This window comes from Balaenoptera musculus, chromosome 4, assembly GCF_009873245.2.
Source record: "Balaenoptera musculus isolate JJ_BM4_2016_0621 chromosome 4, mBalMus1.pri.v3, whole genome shotgun sequence".
Lineage (NCBI taxonomy): Eukaryota > Metazoa > Chordata > Mammalia > Artiodactyla > Balaenopteridae > Balaenoptera > Balaenoptera musculus.
In genome coordinates, this window is record NC_045788.1 from 12,209,833 (window position 1) to 12,231,353 (window position 21,521).

Here is a 21,521-nt window from a genome sequence, read left to right on the forward strand (position 1 = left end):
ACAAAGTTAATCAGTTATACATATACAATATGTTCCCATATCTCTTCCCTCTTGCATCTCCCTCCCTCCCACCCTCCCCATCCCACCCCTCTAGGTGGTCACAAAGCACTGAGCTGATCTCCCTGTGCTATGCGGCTGCTTCCCACTAGCTATCTATTTTACATTTGGTAGTGTATATATGGCCATGACACTCTCTCACCCTGTCACATCTCACCCCACCCCCTCCCCATATCCTCAAGTCCATTCTCTAGTAGGTCTGTGTCTTTATTCCCGTCTTGCCGCTAGGTCCTTCATGGCTTTTTTTTTTCCTTAGATTCCGTATATATGTGTTAGCATACTGTATTTGTTTTTCTCTTTCTGACTTACTTCACTCTGTATGACAGACTCTAACTCCATCCACCTCATTACAAATACCTCCATTTCATTTCTTTTTATGGCTGAGTAATATTCCATTGTATATATGTGCCACATCTTCTTTATCCATTCATCTGTTGATGGACATTTAGGTTGCTTCCATGTCCTGGCTATTGTAAATAGAGCTGCAATGAACATTTTGGTACATGCCTCTTTTTGAACTATGGTTTTCTCAGGGTATATGCCCAGTAGTGGGATTGCTGGATCGTATGGTAGTTCTATTTGTAGTTTTTTAAGGAACCTCCATACTGTTCTCCATAGTGGCTGTATCAATTTACATTCCCACCAACAGTGCAAGAGAGTTCCCTTTCCTCCACACCCTCTCCAGCATTTATTGTTTCTAGATTTTTTGATGATGGCCATTCTGACCGGTGTGAGATGATATCTCATTGTAGTTTTGATTTGCATTTCTCTAATGATTAATGATGTTGAGCATTCTTTCATGTGTCTGTAGGCCATCTGTATATCTTCTTTGGAGAAATGTCTATTTAGGTCTTCTGCCCATTTTTGGATTGGGTTGTTCGTTTTTTTGTTATTGAGCTGCATGAGCTGCTTGTAAATCTTGGAGATTAATCCTTTGTCAGTTGCTTCATTTGCAAATATTTTCTCCCATTCTGAGGGTTGTCTTTTGGTCTTGTTTATGGTTTCCTTTGCTGTGCAAAAGCTTTTAAGTTTCATTAGGTCCCATTTGTTTATTTGTGTTCTTATTTCCATTTCTCTGGGAGCTGGGTCAAAAAGAATCTTGCTGTGATGTATGTCATAGAGTGTTCTGCCTATGTTTTCCTCTAAGAGTTTGATAGTGTCTGCTCTTACACTTAGGTCTTTAATCCATTTTGAGTTTATTTTTGTGCATGGTGTCAGGGAGTGTTCTAATTTCATACTTTTACATGTATCTGTCCAATTTTCCCAGCACCACTTATTGAAGAGGCTGTCTTTTCTCCACTGTATATGCTTGCCTCCTTTATCAAAGGTAAGGTGACCATATGTGCGTGGGTTTATCTCTGGGCTTTCTATCCTGTTCCATTGATCTATATTTCTGTTTTTGTGCCAGTACCAAACTGTCTTGATTATTGTAGCTTTGTAATATAGTCTGAAGTCAGGGAGCCTGATTCCCCCAGCTCCATTTTTCGTTCTCAAGATTGCTTTGGCTATTCGGGGTCTTTTGTGTTTCCATACAAATTGTGAAATTTTTTGTTCTAGTTCTGTGAAAAATGCCAGTGGTAGTTTGATAGGGATTGCATTGAATCTGTAGATTGCTTTGGGTAGTAGAGTCATTTTCACAATGTTGATTCTTCCAATCCAGGAACATGGTATATCTTTCCATCTATTTGTATCATCTTTAATTTCTTTCATCAGTGTCTTATAATTTTCTGCATACAGGTCTTTTGTCTCCTTAGGTAGGTTTATTCCTAGATATTTTATTCTTTTTGTTGCAATGGTAAACGGGAGTGTTTTCTTAATTTCACTTTCAGATTTTTCGTCATTAGTGTATAGAAATGCAAGAGATTTCTGTGCATTAATTTTATATCCTGCTACTTTACCAAATTCATTGATTAGCTCTAGGAGTTTTCTGGTAGCATCTTTAGGATTCTCTGTGTATAGTATCATGTCATCTGCAAACAGTGACAGCTTTACTTCTTCTTTTCCGATTTGGATTCCTTTTATTTCTTTTTCTTCTCTGATTGCTGTGGCTAAAACTTCCAAAACTATGTTGAATAATAGTGGTGAGAGTGGGCAACCTGGTCTTGTTCCTGATCTTAGTGGAAATGGTTTCAGTTTTTCACCATTGAGGACAATGTTGGCTGTGGGTTTGTCATATATGGCCTTTATTATGTTGAGGAAAGTTCCTTCTATGCCTACTTTCTGCAGGGCTTTTATCATAAATGGGTGTTGAATTTTGTCGAAAGCTTTCTCTGCATCTATTGAGATGATCATATGGTTTTTCTCCTTCAGTTTGTTAATATGGTGTATCACATTGATTGATTTGCGTATGTTGAAGAATCCTTGCATTCCTGGGATAAACCCCACTTGATCATTGTGTATGATCCTTTTAATGTGCTGTTGGATTCTGTTTGCGAGTATTTTGTTGAGGATTTTTGCATCTATGTTCATCAGTGATATTGGCCTGTAGTTTTCTTTCTTTGTGACATCTTTGTCTGGTTTTGGTATCAGGGTGATGGTGGCCTCGTAGAATGAGTTTGGGAGTGTTCCTCCCTCTGCAATATTTTGGAAGAGTTTGAGAAGGATAGGTGTTAGCTCTTCTCTAAATGTTTGATAGAATTCACCTGTGAAGCCATCTGGTCCTGGGCTTTTGTTTGTTGGAAGGTTTTTAATCACAGTTTCAATTTCAGTGCTTGTGATTGGTCTGTTCATATTTTCTATTTCTTCCTGGTTCAGTCTCGGCAGTTTGTGCATTTCTAAGAATCTGTCCATTTCTTCCAGGTTGTCCATTTTATTGGCATAGAGTTGCTTGTAGTAATCCCTCATGATCTTTTGTATTTCTGCAGTGTCAGTGGTTACTTCTCCTTTTTCATTTCTAATTCTATTGATTTGAGTCTTCTCCCTTTTTCTCTTGATGAGTCTGGCTAATGGTTTATCAATTTTGTTTATCTTCTCAAAGAACCAGCTTTTAGTTTTATTGATTTTTGCTATTGTTTCCTTCATTTCTTTTTCATTTATTTCTGACCTGATCTTTATGATTTCTTTCCTTCTGCTAACTTTGGGGTTTTTTTGTTCTTCTTTCTCTAATTGCTTTAGGTGCAAGGTCAGGTTGTTTATTCGAGATGTTTCCTGTTTCTTGAGGTAGGCTTGTATTGCTATAAACTTCCCTCTTAGCACTGCTTTTGCTGCATCCCATAGGTTTTGGGTCGTCGTATCTCCATTGTCATTTGTTTCTAGGTATTTTTTGATTTCCCCTTTGATTTCTTCAGTGATCACTTCGTTATTAAGTAGTGTATTGTGTAGCCTCCATGTGTTTGTATTTTTTACACATCTTTTCCTGTAATTGATATCTAGTCTCATAGCGTTGTGGTCGGAAAAGATACTTGATACGATTTCAATTTTCTTAAATTTACCAAGGCTTGATTTGTGACCCACGATATGATCTATCCTGGAGAATGTTCCATGCGCACTTGAGAAAAATGTGTATTCTGTTGTTTTTGGGTGGAATGTCCTATAAATATCAATTAAGTCCATCTTGTTTAATGTATCATTTAAAGCTTGTGTTTCCTTATTTATTTTCATTTTGGATGATCTGTCCATTGGTGAAAGTGGGGTGTTAAAATCCCCTACTATGATTGTGTTGCTGTCAATTTCCCCTTTTATGGCTGTTAGTATTTGCCTTATGTATTGAGGTGCTCCTATGTTGGGTGCATAAATATTTACAATTGTTATACCTTCCTCTTGGATCGATCCCTTGATCATTATATAGTGTCCTTCTTTGTCTCTTGTAATAGTCTTTATTTTAAAGTCTATTTTGTCTGATATGAGAATTGCTACTCCAGCTTTCTTTTGATTTCCATTTGCATGGAATATCTTTTTCCATCCCCTCACTTTCAGTCTGTATGTGTCTCTAGGTCTGAAGTGGGTCTCTTGTAGACAGCATATATATGGGTCTTGTTTTTGTATCCATTCAGCCAATCTGTGTCTTTTGGTGGGAGCATTTAATCCATTTACATTCAAGGTAATTATCGATATGTATGTTCCTATTTCCATTTTCTTAAATGTTTTGGGTTTGTTATTGTAGGTGTTTTCCTTCTCTTGTGTTTCTTGCCTAGAGAAGTTCCTTTAGCATTTGTTGTAAAGCTGGTTTGGTGGTGCTGAACTCTCTCAGCTTTTGCTTGTCTGTAAAGGTTTTAATTTCTCCATCACATCTGAATGAGATCCTTGCTGGGTAGATTAATCTTGGTTGTAGGTTTTTCTCCTTCATCACTTTAAGTATATCCTGCCACTCCCTTCTGGCTTGCAGAGTTTCTGCTGAAAGATCAGATGTTAACCTTATGGGGATTCCCTTGTGTGTTATTTGTTGTTTTTCCCTTGCTGCTTTTAATATGTTTTCTTTATATTTAATTTTTGTCAGTTTGATTAATATGTGTCTTGGCGTGTTTCTCCTTGGGTTTATCCTGTATGGGACTCTCTGTGCTTCCTGGACTTGATTAACTATTTCCTTTCCCATATTAGGGAAGTTTTCAACTATAATCTCTTCAAATATTTTCTCAGTCCCTTTCTTTTTCTCTTCTTCTTCTGGGACCCCTATAATTCGAATGTTGGTGCGTTTAATGTTGTCCCAGAGGTCTCTGAGACTGTCCTCCATTCTTTTCATTCTTTTTTCTTTATCCAGCTCTGCAGTAGTTATTTCCACCATTTTATCTTCCAGGTCACTTATCCTTTCTTCTGCCTCAGTTATTCTGCTATTGATCCCATCTAGAGTATTTTTAATTTCATTTATTGTGTTTTTCATCGTTGCTTGGTTCCTCTTTAGTTCTTCTACGTCCTTGTTAAATGTTTCTTGCATTTTGTGTATTCTATTTCCAAGATTTTGGATCATCCTTACTATCATTATTCTGAATTCTTTTTCAGGTAGACTACCTATTTCCTCTTCATTTGTTAGGTCTGGTGTGTTTTGACCCTGGTCCTTCATCTGCTGTGTGTTTTTCTGTCATCTCATTTTGCTTATCTTACTGTGTTTGGGATCTCCTTTTCACAGGCTGCAGGTTCGTAGTTCCCGTTGTTTTTGGTATCTGTCCCCAGTGGGTAAGGTTGGTTCAGTGGGTTGTGTAGGCTTCCTGGTGGCGGGGACTATTGCCTGGTGGATGAGGTTGAATCTTGTCTTTCTGGTGGGCACGTCCACGTCTGGTGGTGTGTTTTGGGGTGTCTGTGGCCTTATGATTTTAGGCAGCCTCTCTGCTAATGGATGGGGCTGTGTTCCTGTCTTGCTAGTTGTTTGGCATAGGGTGTCCAGCCCTGTAGCTTGCTGGTCGTTGAGTGAAGCTGGGTCTTGATGTTGAGATGGAGATCTCTGAGAGATTTTTGCCGTTTGGTATTACGTGGAGCTGGGAGGTCTCTTGTGGACCAGTGTCCTGAAGTTGGCTCTCCCACCTCAGAGGCACAGCCCTGATGCCTGGCTGGAGCACCAAGAGCCTTTCATCCACACAGCTCAGAATATAAGGGAGAAAAAAATAGAAAGAAAAAAAGAGGATAAAATAAAATAAAATAAAGCTATTATAATAAAAAATAAGAAAAAAAATTATTAAGAGTAAATGTATTCAGAAAAAAAATTTTTTTTTAATTTTTAAAAATAGATTTATTAATTTTTTATAGTAAAAAATAAGAAAAAATTTTTAAGGAAAAAATTTATTAAGAAAAAAATTTTAATTTTTTAAAATAAAAAATATGAAAAAACTTATTAAAAATTTTTTTAATTTCTAAAAATAGAAAATACGGAAAAAATTATTAAGAAAACATATATTAGGAAAAAAAAATTTTTTTAAGTAAAAAAAAAAAAATGGACGGACCTAACCCTAGGACTGATGGTGAAAGCAAAGCTATACAGACAAAATCTCACCCAGAAGCATACACATATACACTCACAAAAAAAGGAAAAGGGGAAATTAATATATCCTGCTCCTAAAGTCCACCTTTTGAATTTGGGATGATTCGTTGTCTATTCAGGTATTCAACAGATGCAGGCACATCAAGTTTTTGTGGAGCTTTAATCCGCTGCTTCTGAGGCTGCTGGGAGAGATTTCCCTTTCTCTTCTTTGTTCGTACAGCTCCCAGCGTTCAGCTTTGGATTTGGACCCGCCTCTGCATGTACGTCGCCTGAGGGCATCCGTTCCCCACCCAGACAGAACGGGGTTAAAGGAGCAGCTGCTTCGGGGGCTCTGGCTCACTCAGGCTGGGGGGAGGGAGCGGTACGGAGGAGGCGGGGCGAGCCTGCGGCGTCAGAGGCGTCGTGACGTTGCAGCAGCCTGAGGCACGCCGTGTGTTCTCCCGGGGAAGTTGTCCCTGGATCACGGGAGCCTGGCAGTGGCGAGCTGCACCGGCTCCCGGGAGGGGCAGTGTGGAGAGAGACCTGTGCTCGCACACAGGCTTCTTGGTGGCGGCAGCAGCAGCCTTAGCGTTTCCTACCAGTCTCTGGGGTCCGCGCTGATGGCCGCGGCTCGCGCCCGCCTCTGGAGTTCGTCTAGGTGGCGCTCTGAATCCCCTCTCCTTGCGCGCCGCGAAACAAAGAGGCAAGAAAAAGTCTCTTGCCTCTTCGGAGGCTGCAGACCTCCTCTCCGGCTCCCTCCCGGCTCGCCGCGGCACACCAACCCCTTCAGGCTGTGTTCACGCCGCCAACCCCAGTCCTCTCCCTGCGATCCGACTGAAGCCTGCGCCTCAGCTCCCAGCCCCGCCTGCCCCAGCGGGTGAGCAGACAAGCCTCTCGGGCTGGTGAGCGCTGCTCGGCGCTGAGCCTCTGTGCGGGAATCTCTCCGTTTTTCCCTCTGCGCCCCTGTTGCTGTGGGATCCGCGCTGATAGCCGCGGCTCGCACCCGTCTCTGGATTTCGTTTAGGCAGCGCTCTGAATCCCCTCTCCTTGCGCGCCACGAAACAAAGAGGCAAGAAAAAGTCTCTTGCCTCTTCGGCAGCTGCAGACTTTTTCCTGGACTCCCTCCCGGCTAGCACCAAAGCCCGAGCCTCAGCTCCCAGCCCCCGCCCACCCCGGCGGGTGAGCAGACAAGCCTCTCGGGCTGGTGAGTGCTGGTTGGCGCCGAGCCTCTGTGCGGGAGTCTCTCCGCTTTGCCCTCCGCACCCCTGTGGCTGCGCTCTCCTCCGCAGCTCCGAAGCTTCCCCCCTCTGCCACCCGCAGTCTCTGCCCGCAAAGGGGCTTCCTAGTGCCTGGAAACCTTTCCTCCTTCACGGCTCCCTCCCACTGGCGCAGGTCCCGTCCCTATTCTTTTGTCTCTGTTATTTCTTTTTTCTTTTACCCTACCCAAGTACGTGGGGATTTTCTTGCCTTTTGGGAGGTCTGACGTCTTCTGCCAGCGTTCAGTGGGTGTTCTGTAGGAGCAGTTCCACGTGTAGATGTATTTCTACTGTATCTGTGGGAAGGAAGGTGATCTCCGCGTCTTACTCTTCCGCCATCTTGCCCCTACTCTCGACAGTGTTTTTTTAACAGTCACATCTGAACTTGAAAAATGAAATTTGGGAGGTAGAATTGAAAGGAAGCAAGTCCAAAGGTAAATGACTGTAGTTAAACATTGATGATATGTTTTTCCATAGGAAACTGTCGAATGATTAGAGGATTTATTTGATTACCTTTTTTGTTGTTGTTCTAGAAATCAAACTGGCCTTAAATACAAGACAGAAACTTGTATTAAACACATTCCTCTATATCTGATCCTATCCTGTGAGCCACAAGCAATTCTCAGATTCCTTTAGCTTGCTATGAATTTATTACATCTTCCAGCAGGCTTGAGCTGTGAATACCCTAGCATGCTGCAGATAGACGGCGGGGTTATTTTGGAGTGTGTCAGTGCACATCTAGCTGTGCTCACATTCCAAGATGAGCTAAAGGAATTGAGGCAGAAGATATAAGTGTTCAGACCAGTCAGTTTTGACATTAAATATCTGATAAAGAAGGTCAAAGTATGCTTATGGTTCAGTTGTTTATAATTTGCCTTTGCAATCTCAGCCTCAAAAATGTGTTTTAAAACTTTTTATTATTTTTTTCACAGGTCAAAAGCAAGATGTTTTAGATGTTAAATGTTTTATAGGCTCATAACATGATATGAATGCATTTGAAAAGATGAACATACATAGACAAATAAAAGTAGATGCTGTGAGGGGTCCATGTTAGCTTTCAACTTAGGATGGGGCAGAACATAACATTCTTCTTGAACAAAAGTGGGAGTTTGTAGGGGACACCAACGCCTGGCTGTCCATGAATGTCAAATAGCTTAAATGTGTCATCTGTGCTTTCTGATGGCATAAAAGGTAATCCGATTATTCTGTGCTTTGCTGTGTATCTTCTGAAACACATGTTTGATGAGACAGACAGCCACTGACTTATTGACAACTCACAATAATCTTTTGAATGGTGTCAAACTATCCTAAGAGACAATGATAAAAGAATATCAAATAATCTTTTAAAAAACTACCAAAGCTGCTGAATATAAGACTTCTGTGTGCATACAGTTACATTCGTATTCCTTTTATTTTCTCTACTATTCCTTGGCATATTTGTTAACTTAGACACAAGGAAAACAACACATATAAAGATGCCAACTTTGGTGTTCAGTGTGTAAAATATAAAACTGAAATCTGGTTGATTTAGGAACCCAAACATTTTTTGATACATTTTGGGTCTGCTTAGTAATAGTTAAAATAAATGAGTTAAAAATAATCCTTCAAGAGACTTCCCTGGTGGCACACTGGTTAAGAATCCCCCTGCCAATGCAGGGGACATGGGTTTGAGCACTGGTCTGGGAAGATCCCACATGCTGCAGAACAGCTGAGCCCACGTGCTGCAACTACTGAAGCCCTTGTGCCTAGAGCCCATGCTCTACAACAAGAGAAGCCACCACATGAGAAGCCCGCGCACCACAATGAAGAGTAGCCCCCGCTCGCCGCAACTAGAGAAAGCCCACGTGCAGCAACAAAGACCTAACGCAGCCAAAAAATAAATTAATTAAAAAAAAAGAAAAAAGTGTTTAAAAAAATCCTTCAAAGAGAGGATTTAAATTTGTTTTGAATCCTTCACCATTCTAAGAAAGTCATTAAATAGGGCTAAATGTTTCGGTATTTGTGGATCTGTGGATCTGAAATACCAGCCTTTGTGATTCAGATAACAAATGATGATGCTTCTTTCATTATGTTATTATTATTATTTTTAAAATAAACTTATTTATTTATTTTTGGCTGCGTTGGGTCTTCCTTGCTGCCTGCAGTCTTTCTCTAGTTTGCGGCGATCGGGGGCTCCTCTTCATTGCGGTGCGGGGGCTTCTCATTGCAGTGGCTTCTCATTGTGGAGCACAGGCTCTAGGCACACAGGCTTCAGTAGTTGTGGCAGGCGTGCTTCAGTAGTTGTGGCACACGGGCTCAGTAGTTGTGGCTCATGGGCTCTAGAGCACAGGTTCAGTAGTTGTGGTACATGGGCTTAGTTGCTCCACGGCATGTGGGATCTTCCTGGACCAGGGCTTGAACCTGTGTCCCCTGCATTGGCAGGCAGGTTCTTCACCACTGCGCCACCAGGGAAGTCCCTCATTATGTTATTGTAACCAATTATTGTAAAGTTTTTCTCTATAGATGGAGAAATTTCAATTTTATATTTAAGTTCATTCATTCATTAAATAGCGTTAAGTTAAAATAAAGCCTAACCTCAAAGAGCTGTTAGTAAACTAACAGAGATAAAACATGTCCCCCAATAACTGTAAACCGTATAGCATGGTGGATATACAGAGTTCATGGTCTCTACTGCATGTGGCTTATGGCCTTGGGCGATCTGCTTAACCTTTCTGAGCCTTTGTTTCCTCATCTATAAAATAGAGATCATAATGGGACTCTCCTTGCTTACTTTATAGGGCTGTGGGGAATATGCTTTGAGATACTACACACTTAGAAAGTTTGCAAATTGTCAAGCCCTGTGTAAGTGTTATTGTTTGTGGTTGTAATTCAATATAGAATGAGGGCCTAGCCACCAGAAGGGGTTAAAAATCTCTGACAATAACGAGTATTGGCAAGGAGGTGGAGCTATTGGAATTCTCTTACATTGCTGTTAGGGTGTGAATTGGTATAACTACTTGGGAAAAATGTTTGGTAGTATTGATACCTCCAAAGCCAAACATTTATTTATTTATTTATTTAGTTAGTTAGTTAGTTAGTTATTTAGTTATTTAACATCTGTATTGGAGTATAATTGCTTTACAATGGTGTGTTAGTTTCTGCTTTATAACAAAGTGAATCAGTTATACATATACATATGTTCCCATATCTCTTCCCTCTTGCATCTCCCTCCCTCCCACCCTCCCTATCCCACACCTCTAAGTGGTCACAAAGCACAGAGCTGATCTCCCTGTGCTATGCGGTTGCTTCCCACTAGCTATCTATTTTACGTTTGGTAGTGTATATATGTCCATGCCACTCTCTCACTTTGTCACAGCTTACCCTTCCCCCTCCCCATATCCTCAAGTCCATTCTCTAGTAGGTCTGTGTCTTTATTCCCGTCTTGCCACTAGGTTCTTCATGACCTTTTTTTTTTTTCCCTTAGATTCCATACATATGTGTTAGCATACAGTATTTGTTTTTCTCTTTCTGACTTACTTCACTCTGTATGACAGACTCTAACTCCATCCACCTCACTACAAATAACTCCATTTCATTTCTTTTTATGGCTGAGTAATATTCCATTCTATATATGTGCCACATCTTCTTTATCCATTCATCCGATGATGGACATTTAGGTTGCTTCCATGTCCTGGCTATTGTAAATAGAGCTGCAATGAACATTTTGGTACATGACTCTTTTTGAATTATGGTTTTCTCAGGGTATATGCCCAGTAGTGGGATTGCTGGGTCGTATGGTAGTTCTATTTTTAGTTTTTTAAGGAACCTCCATAGTGTTCTCCATAGTGGCTGTATCAATTTACATTCCCACGAACAGAGCAAGCAGAACAGAACAGAACTTTTCTCCACACCCTCTCCAGCATTTATTTTTTCTAGATTTTCTGATGATGGCCATTCTGACCGGTGTGAGATGATATCTCATTGTAGTTTTGATTTGCATTTCTCTAATGATTAATAATGTTGAGCATTCTTTCATGTGTTTGTTGGCAATCAGTATGTCTTCAATGGAGAAATGTCTATTTAGGTCTTCTGCCCATTTTTGGATTGGGTTGTTTGTTTTTTTGTTATTGAGCTGCATGAGCTGCTTGTAAATTTTGGAGATCAATCCTTTGTCAGTTGCTTCATTTGCAAATATTTTCTCCCATTCTGAGGGTTGTCTTTTGGTCTTGTTTATGGTTTCCTTTGCTGTGCAAAAGCTTTTAAGTTTCATTAGGTCCCATTTGTTTATTTTTGTTTTTATTTCCATTTCTCTAGGAGCTGGGTCAAAAAGGATTTTGCTGTGATTTATGTCATAGAGTGTTCTGCCTATGTTTTCCTCTAAGAGTTTGATTGTGTCTGGCCTTACATTTAGGTCTTTAATCCATTTTGAGTTTATTTTTGTGTATGGTGTTAGGGAGTGTTCTAATTTAATACTTTTACATGTACCTGTCCAGTTTTCCCAACACCACTTATTGAAGAAGTTGTCTTTTCTCCACTGTATATGCTTGCCTCCTTTATCAAAGATAAGGTGACCATATGTGTGTGGGTTTATCTCTGGGCTTTCTATCCAGTTCCATTGACCTATGTTTCTGTTTTTGTGCCAGTACCAAACTGTCTTGATTACTGTAGCTTTGTAGTATAGTCTGAAGTCAGGGGGCCTGATTCCCCCAGCTCCATTTTTCGTTCTCAAGATTGCTTTGGCTATTCGGGGTCTTTTGTGTTTCCATACAAATAGTGAAATTTTTTGTTCTAGTTCTGTGAAAAATGCCAGTGGTAGTTTGATAGGGATTGCATTGAATCTGTAGATTGCTTTGGGCAGTAGAATCATTTTCGCAATGTTGATTCTTCCAAACCAAGAACATGGTATATCTTTCCATCTATTTGTATCATCTTTAATTTCTTTCATCAGTGTCTTATAATTTTCTGCATACAGGTCTTTTGTCTCCTTAGGTAGGTTTATTCCTAGATATTTTATTCTTTTTGTTGCAATGGTAAATAGGAGTGTTTTCTTAATTTCACTTTCAGATTTTTCATCATTAGTGTATAGGAATGCAAGAGATTTCTGGGCATTAATTTTGTATCCTGCTACTTTACCAAATTCATTGATTAGCTCTAGTAGTTTTCTGGTGACATCTTTAGGATTCTCTATGTATAGTATCATGTCATCTGCAAACAGTGACAGTTTTACTTCTTCTTTTCCAATTTGGATTCCTTTTATTTCTTTTTCTTCTCTGATTGCTGTGGCTAACACTTCTAAAACTATGTTGAATAATAGTGGTGAGAGTGGGCATCCTTGTCTTACTCCTGATCTTAGTGGAAATGGTTTCAGTTTTTCACCATTGAGGACAATGTTGGCTGTGGGTTTGTCATATATGGCCTTTATTATGTTGAGGAAAGTTCCCTCTATGCCTACTTTCTGCAGGGCTTTTATCATAAATGGATGTTGAATTTTGTTGAAAGTTTTCTCTGCATCTATTGAGATGATCATATGGTTTTTCTCCTTCAATTTGTTAATATGTTGTATCACGTTGACTGATTTGCGTATATTGAAGAGTCCTTGCATTCCTGGGATAAACCCCACTTGATCATGGTGTATGATCCTTTTAATGTGCTGTTGGATTCTGTTTGCTAGTATTTTGTTGAGGATTTTTGCATGTATGTTCATCAGTGATATTGGCCTGTAGTTTTCTTTCTTTGTGACATCTTTGTCTGGTTTTGGTATCAGGGTGATGGTGGCCTCGTAGAATGAGTTGGTGAGTGTTACTCCCTCTGCAATATTTTGGAAGAGTTTGAGAAGGATAAGTGTTAGCTCTTCTCTAAATGTTTGATAGAATTCGCCTGTGAAGCCATCTGGTCCTGGGCTTTTGTTTGTTGGAAGATCTTTAATCACAGTTTCAATTTCAGTGCTTGTGATTGGTCTGTTCATATTTTCTGTTTCTTCCTGGTTCAGTCTCGGCAGGTTGTGCATTTCTAAGAATTTGTTCATTTCTTCCAGGTTGTCCATTTTATTGGCATAGAGTTGCTTGTAGTAATCTCTCATGATCGTTTGTATTTCTGCAGTGTCAGTGGTTACTTCTCCTTTTTCATTTCTAATTCTATTGATTTGAGTCTTCTCCCTTTTTTTCTTGATCAGTCTGGCTAATGGTTTATCAATTTTGTTTATCTTCTCAAAGAACCACCTTTTAGTTTTATTGATCTTTGCTATTGTTCCCTTCATTTCTTTTTCATTTATTTCTGATCTGATCTTTATGATTTCTTTCCTTCTGCTAACTTTGGGGTTTTTTTGTTCTTCTTTCTCTAATTGCTTTAGGTGCACGGTTAGGTTGTTTATTCGAGATGTTTCCTGTTTTCTTGAGTTAGGCTTGTATTGCTATAAACTTCCCTCTTAGCACTGCTTTTGCTGCATCCCATAGGTTTTGGGTCGTCGTGTCTCCATTGTCATTTGTTTCTAGGTATTTTTTGATTTCCCTTTTGATTTCTTCAGTGTTCACTTTGTTATTAAGTAGTGTATTGTGTAGCCTCCATGTGTTTGTATTTTTTACAGATCTTTTCCTGTAATTGATATATAGTCTCATAGTGTTGTGGTCAGAAAAGATACTTGATACGATTTCAATTTTCTTAAATTTACCAAGGCTTGATTTGTGACCCAAGATATGATCTATCCTGGAGAATGTTCCATGAGCACTTGAGAAAAATGTGTATTCTGTTGTTTTTGGGTGGAATGTCCTATAAATATCAATTAAGTCCATCTTGTTTAATGTATCATTTAAAGCTTGTGTTTCCTTATTTATTTTCATTTTGGATGATCTGTCCATTGGTGAAAGTGTGGTGTTAAAGTCCCCCACTATGATTGTGTTACTGTCGATTTCCCCTTTTATGGCTGTTAGTATTTGCCTTATGTATTGAGGTGCTCCTATGTTGGGTGCATAAATATTTACAATTGTTATATCTTCTTCTTGAATCGATCCCTTTGATCATTATATAGTGTCCTTCTTTGTCTCTTGTAATAGTCTTTATTTTAAAGTCTATTTTGTCTCATATGAGAATTGCTACTCCAGCGTTCTTTTGATTTCCATTTGCATGGAATATCTTTTTCCATCCCCTCACTTTCAGTCTGTATGTGTCCCTAGGTCTGAAGTGGGTCTCTTGTAGACAGCATATATATGGGTCTTGTTGTTGTATCCATTCATCCAATCTGTGTCTTTTGGTGGGAGCATTTAATACATTTACATTTAAGGTAATTATCGATATGTATGTTCCTATTCCCATTTTCTTAAATGGTTTGGGTTTGTTGTTGTAAGTGTTTTCCTTCTCTTGTGTTTCCTGCCTAGAGAAGTTCCTTTAGCATTTGTTGTAAAGCTGGTTTGGTGGTGCTGAACTCTCTTAGCTTTTGCTTGTCTCTAAAGGTTTTAATTTCTCCATCAGATCTGAATGAGATCCTTGCTGGGTAGAGTAATCTTGGTTGTAGGTTTTTCTCCTTCATCACTTTAAATATGTTCTGCCACTGCCTTCTGGCTTGCAGAGTTGCTGCTGAAAGATCAGCTGTTAACCTTATGGGGATTCCCTTGTGTGTTATTTGTTGTTTTTCCCTTGCTGCTTTTAATATGTTTTCTTTATATTTAATTTTTGATAGTTTGATTAATATGTGTCTTGTTGTGTTTCTCCTTGAACTTATCCTGTATGGGACTCTCTGTGCTTCCAGGACTTGATTAACTCTTTCCTTTCCCATATTAGGGAAGTTTTCAACTATAATCTCTTCAAATATTTTCTCAGTCCCTTTCTTTTTCTCTTCTTCTTCTGGGAACCCTGTAATTCAAATGTTGGTGTGTTTAATGTTGTCCCAGAGGTCTCTGAGACTGTCCTCAGTTCTTTTCATTCTTTTTTCTTTATTCTGCTATGCAGTAGATATTTCCACTATTTTATCTTCCAGGTCACTTATCCATTTTTCTGCCTCAGTTATTCTGCTATTGTTCCCTTCTAGAGTATTTTTAATTTCATTTATTGTGTTTTTCATCATTGCTTGGTTCCTCTTTAGTTCTTCTAGGTCCTTGTTAAATGTTTCTTGCATTTTGTCTATTCTATTTCCAAGATTTTGGATCATCTTTACTATCATTATTCTGAATTCTTTTTCAGGTAGACTGCCTATTTCCTCTTCATTTGTTAGGTCTGGTGTGTTTTTACCTTGCTCCTTCATCTGCTGTGTGTTTTTCTGTCTTCTCATTTTGCTTATCTTACTGTGTTTGGGGTCTCCTTTTTGCAGGCTGCAGATTTGTAGTTCCTGTTGTTTTTGGTATCTGTCCCCAGTGGCTAAGGTTGGTTCAGTGGGTTGTGTAGGCTTCCTGCTGGAGGGGACTAGTGCCTGTGTTCTGGTGGATGAGGCTGGATCTTATCTTTCTGGTGGGCAGGTCCACGTCTGGTGGTGTGTTTTGGGGTGTCTGTGGCCTTACTATGATTTTAGGCAGCCTCTCTGCTAATGGATGGGGCTGTGTTCCTGTCTTGCTAGTTGTTTGGCATAGGGTGTCCAACACTATAGCTTGGTGGTCGTTGAGTGAAGCTGGGTCTTGGTGTTGAGATGGAGATCTCTGGGAGATTTTCATCATTTGGTATTAGGTGGAGCTGGGAGGTCTCTTGTGGACCCGTGTCCTGAAGTTGGCTCTCCCACCTCAGAGGCACAGCCCTGATGCCTGGCTGGAGCACCAAGAGCCTTTCATCCACATGTCTCAAAATAAAAGGGAGAAAAAATAGAAAGAAAAAAAGAAAGAGGATAAAATAAAATAAAGATAAAATAAAATAAAGTTATTAAAATAAAAAAATAAAAAATAATTATTAAGAAAAAAATTTTTTTAAGTAAAAAAACAAACAAACAATAAAACCCCCCAAAAAACGGACGGACAGAACCCTAGGACAAATGGTGAAAGCAAAGCTATACAGACAAAATCACACAGAAGCATACACATACACACTCTCAAAAAGAGGAAAAGGGGAAAAAATAATATATCTTGCTCCCAAAGTCCACCTCCTTAATTTGGGATGATTCGTTGTCTATTCAGGTATTCCACAGATGCAGGTACATCAGGTTGTTTGTGGACCTTTAATCCGCTGCTTCTGAGGCTGCTGGGAGAAATTTCCCTTTCTCTTCTTTGTTTGCACAGCTCCTGCGTTTCAGCTTTGGATTTGGACCCGCCTCTGCATGTAGGTCGCCTGAGGGCGTCTGTTCTTCGCTCAGACAGGCCGGGGTTAAAGGAGCAGCTGATTAGGGGGCTCTGGCTCACTCAGGCCGGGGGGAGGGAGGGGTACGGATGTGGGGTGAGCCTGCGGCGGCAGAGGCCGGCGTGACATTGCAGCAGCCTGAGGCGCGCCGTGCGTTCTCCCGGGGAAGTTGTCCCTGGATCACGGGAGCCTGGCCGTGGCGGGCTGCACAGGGTTCCAGGAGGGGCAGTGTGGATAGTGACCTGTGCTTGCACACAGGCTTCTTGGTGACGGCAGCAGCAGCCTTAGCGTTTCATGTCCGTCTCTGGGGTCTGCGCTGATAGCCGCGGCTCGCACCCGTCTCTGGAGCTCGTTTAGGCGGCGCTCTGAATCCCCTCTCCTTGCGCGCCACGAAACAAAGAGGCAAGAAAGAGTCTCTTGCCTCTTCGGCAGCTGCAGACTTTTTCCCGGGCTCCCTCCCAGCTAGCTGTGGTGCGCTAACCCCTTCAGGCTGTGTTCATGCTGCCAACCCCAGTCCTCTCCCTGCTATCCGACCTCTGAAGCCCGAGCCTCAGCTCCCAGCCCCCGCCTGCCCCGGCGGGTGAGCAGACAAGCCTCTCGGGTTGGTGAGTGCTAGTCGGCACCGCTCCTCTGTGCAGGAATCTCTCTGCTTTGCCCTCCGCACTCCTGTTGCTGCGCTCTCCTCCATGGCTCAGAAGCTTCCCCCCTCTGCCACCCGCAGTTTCCGCCCGCGAAGGGGCTTCCTAGTGTGTGGAAACCTTTCCTCCTTCACATCTCCCTCCCACTGGTGCAGGTCCCGTCCTTATTCTTTTGTCTTTGTTGTTTCTTTTTTCTTTTGCCCGACCCAGGTACGTGGGGAGTTTCTTGCCTTTTGGGAGGTCTGACATCTTCTGCCAGCGTTCAGTGGGTGTTCTATAGGAGCAGTTCCACGTGTAGATGTATTTCTGATGTATCTGTGTTGAGGAAGGTGATCTCCACGTCTTACTCTTCCGCCATCTTCTCCTCCCCAGCCAAACGTTTAAATACCTTATGACCCAGTAATTCTATTTGTAAGGTGAAATATGAGTACCTATATCCAACAAAAGACATGTACAAAAATGACCATAGAAGCCTTATTTGTAATAGCCAAAACACAGAAAAATGTCCATTTACAGTAGAATTGTTAAATAAATTATGGTATAGTCATACAATGGGGTACTCTGCAATAAAAAAGAACACATGATTGATATGCACAATCTGATGAATCTCAGAGATGTGATGTTGGGTGAGGAAAACAGACACAAAAGAGTGGGTACTATATGGCTCCGTTTGTATGACGTTCAAAAACAGGCAAAACCAATGTCGGGTGAATCAGAATAGAGGTTATGTTTGGAAGGGAATTTCGACTGGAAGGGGAACAAAGAAACCTCCTGGGATGCTGGAAATGTTATACATTTTGATCTGGGTGGAGGATTACAAGTGTGATGTGTATATAAAATTCATCAAGCCTAAGATTTATATACTTTAATGTAAATTATACTCTTAATTTAAAACAGGTGATAAGAGTGCCAAGAAAAGTACAATTTAAGTGCTATAGGACAGCAGTCCCCAACCTTTTTGGCACCAGGGACTGGTTTTGTGGAAGACAGTTTTTCCACGGACCAGGGGTGGGTGGGGGTGGTGGGGATGGTTCGGGCGGTAATGCGAGCGATGGTGAGCGGCAGATGAAGCTTCACTCGCTCACCTGCCACTCACCTCCTGCTGTGCGGCCCAGTTCCTAACAGGCCACAGGTCGGTACTGGTCCACGGCCCGGGGGTTGGGGATCCCTGCTATAGGAGCTCAGAAGAGGGAGTAATGCTTTTACTTGGGAGAATCAATGAAGGCTTCTTGGAAGGAGTGATATTTGAACCATGGTGCATTTTGAATATGGTAGAAGATGGGTCAGAACTTTCCAGTTAGGGAACAGAGTGAGCAAAGTCACAGAGCTGGGAAAACATTGTACTTTTAGGGTAAATGATGAGTGGTCCCATCAGAAAGGCTCTTGGAGTACATGAATGGAGCTGTGAGTCAAGGTAGATCAGATTGTACATCAGATTGTAGATCTGATCAAATTAGATCAGATTGTAGAGGGCTTTGTTTTGTAGCATAGACATTGATACCACAGAAACCTTCTGAATGGAGCTGTAGTGTGACCAGAACTTCAGGAGGATTAGATGATAAATTATAGAGGGGAGAGAGGGGGACTTGGGTTATCAACCTGGAACCTTTATAATATCTATGCCTGAGGTTGTAAGACCTGAGCCAAGGTGACAGCACTGGGCAGCATGGAAGGGTGAGGGTGAATTCGACAAGCTGAAATGACCAAACTTGACATTAAGCAGGTTGTGAGGCATGCTAGGAGAAGGTCAAAGATGAACCTGTTCATCAGCTGAGGGTGAGCAAGAAGTTGGAAAGACAGGTTTGAAGCAATAGTGCTGAGTTTAATTATAAATATGCTTAGTGGAATATGGAGAGAAAGAGATACAGAGGGAGGAGAAGAAGGAGGTGGAGGAGGAGGAGACAGAGGGAGGGAAAGCAGAGGAAGGGGAAGGGCAAGGAGAAGGAGAAAAAAACGTTAGAAGTGAGGGCCTAGATCTTGGGGAAAGAGAAAAACTTGTCATTGTGCATGTGATGGTTAATTTTATGTCAATCTGAGTGAGCCATGAGTTGTTCTTGTAGCATATGGCATGGACACTTATAAATAATAATGTCTAAAGCTAAGAGTATTCACAGTTCACTCAAAGCTACCTTGAGACTGTAGCACTAAAACTCCTTCCTCATGCTGTGTTAACACAAAACCCCAACCTCGGTGACTTAGGACAGTCATTTCTTGCTTTTGTTGCATATTGGCTGCAGATCAGCTGCAAGTCTTCCCATACCACTGCCTACTCTGAAGGAGCAGCTCTTGTCTGGGACATGCTTTCTCCTGGAAGAGGGAAAAGCAAGAGATTTATGGGAAACACTCAATGGTTCTTAAAATTCTGCTCAGACATGACAGTTGCCTGGTCTGTTTGCACGCCATTGACCCAAGCAAGTCATGTGACCAAGCCCAGTGGAGGTGCCTCTTCCTCCCAAGGCAGACACCTGCTGCCAGGCACAAGAGGTGCAAATATTTGGAAACAAGAATACAGCCTACCACAATGCTTCCCTCAGCTTTCTACTTAAATCTGTCAAACTATAACCAATAAAATAGATCTGTCTATGAAACATTATTCCAGCCTTTTCCTCTTATGGTCTAGAGCAGGGGTCCCCAATCCCTGGGCCATGGACCTGTACTTGTCTGTGGCCTGTTAGGAACCGGGCCACACAGCAGGAAGTGAGTGGCGGGCGAGCGAGCAAAGCTTCATCTGCCGCTCCCCATCTCTCCCCATCGCTCACATTACTGCCAGAACCATTACCCTCCTCTTCCGTGGAAAAATTGTCTTGCACGAAACCGGTCCCTGGTGCCAAAAAGGTTGGGGACCGCTGGTCTAGAGTATATATTCAAATGCATTTTGAAAATTACATAGACTGCTTACAAATGAGTTAGGAAATTACTTTGGAAAAAAAGAAGAAGATGGATTTGGCTCTTCTGTTGCAAATTTCCTTGCAAATTTTTTTAGTGCATGTGGTGGTTAATTTTATGTGTCAATTTGAGTGGGCCGTGAGTTGCCCACATTAAATATTGCTTCTGGGTGTGTCTGTGAGGGTGTTTCCAGATGGGATTGTAACAGGGAAGAGCCAATTTTGACTCCATGTTGGATCTGTTTCTTTGACTTCAGCCTTTGCTTTTTGTTGCTTTTGTTACTGTGATCACACATAATGGCCTGCCTCAGGAACACTACCCATGTGTGAATGGCTGCAAGAAAGAAGAAATTACACATCCCCTCCCTGAGGCTGGCCATTCCAGGAGATGTTTTGCAAGGCCGTTGGCCCTTTTTACTTCCTCCCTGCCTCTCCCTCTCTGTTCTGCCTTTTTACTTTACTTCCCTCTCTAATTCTATAAAAGAAACTGGCATCCAGACCCTGATAAGATAGTGTTCTGAGAGGACCCTAGTCTGCCATCTTCTCAGTCTGCTGGCTTTCTGAATAAAGTCGCTAGTCCTTACCTCAATACCTCATCTCCTGATTTATTTGCCTGTTGGCAGTGAGCGGAGCGAGCTTGGCCTCGGTAACAGGATTAACATTTGGATCGGTGGACTCTGTAGATTGCCCCCTCCAGTGTGGTTGGACACATCCATCCCTTGAAGGTCTGAATAAAACAAAAGGCAGAGGAAGGAGGAATTTGCCTCCTTTTTCCTGCCTCACTGGGGAGCTGGGATGTCTCATCCCATCTTCTTCTGCCCTTGGACTGAAGGACCTAGATCACTGACTCACCTGGTCTCAGGCCTTCAGACTAGGACTGAATTACACCACCAGTTTTCCTGGGTCTTCAGCTTGCAGACGGCAGATCTTGGGACTTCTCAGCCTCCATAATTTCTTGAGCCAGTTCCTTATAATAAATCTCCATTTGTATCTATATCCATATCTGTATCTTCTATTGGTTCTGTTTCTCTGGAGAACCCTGACTAATACAGTGTAGCAGCAGAGGAGATAAAGAAGACTCTGGAAAAACTAAGAAGAATGAAGTTACAGAAGAAATGAAGATTTTGTTTACTCCTTTGGAGCTTTCCTGTACTTATTTTAATTTGGTTTATTTATACATTTGTAATATTCTAAATCTATGGCATATGGCATACACACTTATAAATAATGTTGTTAAAAGCTGAGAATTTTCACAGTTCACTGAAAGCTGTCTTGAGAATGTAGCTCTAAGACTCCTTCCTCCCCCCTGGGCCTGAACCTCTGGCAAGTAGACAGAGTTAAGTTTGTTAAAGCTGTTTGTGTCCAGAGGCTTGTCACCAAGTCCCCCAAGCCTCCATAAACTGGGCCAGTATTTGAGTGACTTAGAGCCTTTCTTCTTTTTGGTCCAATTAATTAGCTAATCTTTGAAATGTTGTCTCTGGATGCCACAGCAGAACTGGGCATGAGGGAACTTCTTGGGGGCAGAGACAAGAAGGCTCTGGGGGCAAAAAAGGCTCCTCCTTTTTTGCCC

At 41.4% G+C, this 21,521-nt stretch overlaps 1 protein-coding gene across 1 annotated transcript in view; it reads left to right on the top strand.

Annotated features, from left to right (window-relative positions):
- The window catches only part of NEK11 (NIMA related kinase 11), a 276,492-nt gene that overhangs the window by 61,641 nt on the left and 193,330 nt on the right, over positions 1–21,521 (top strand).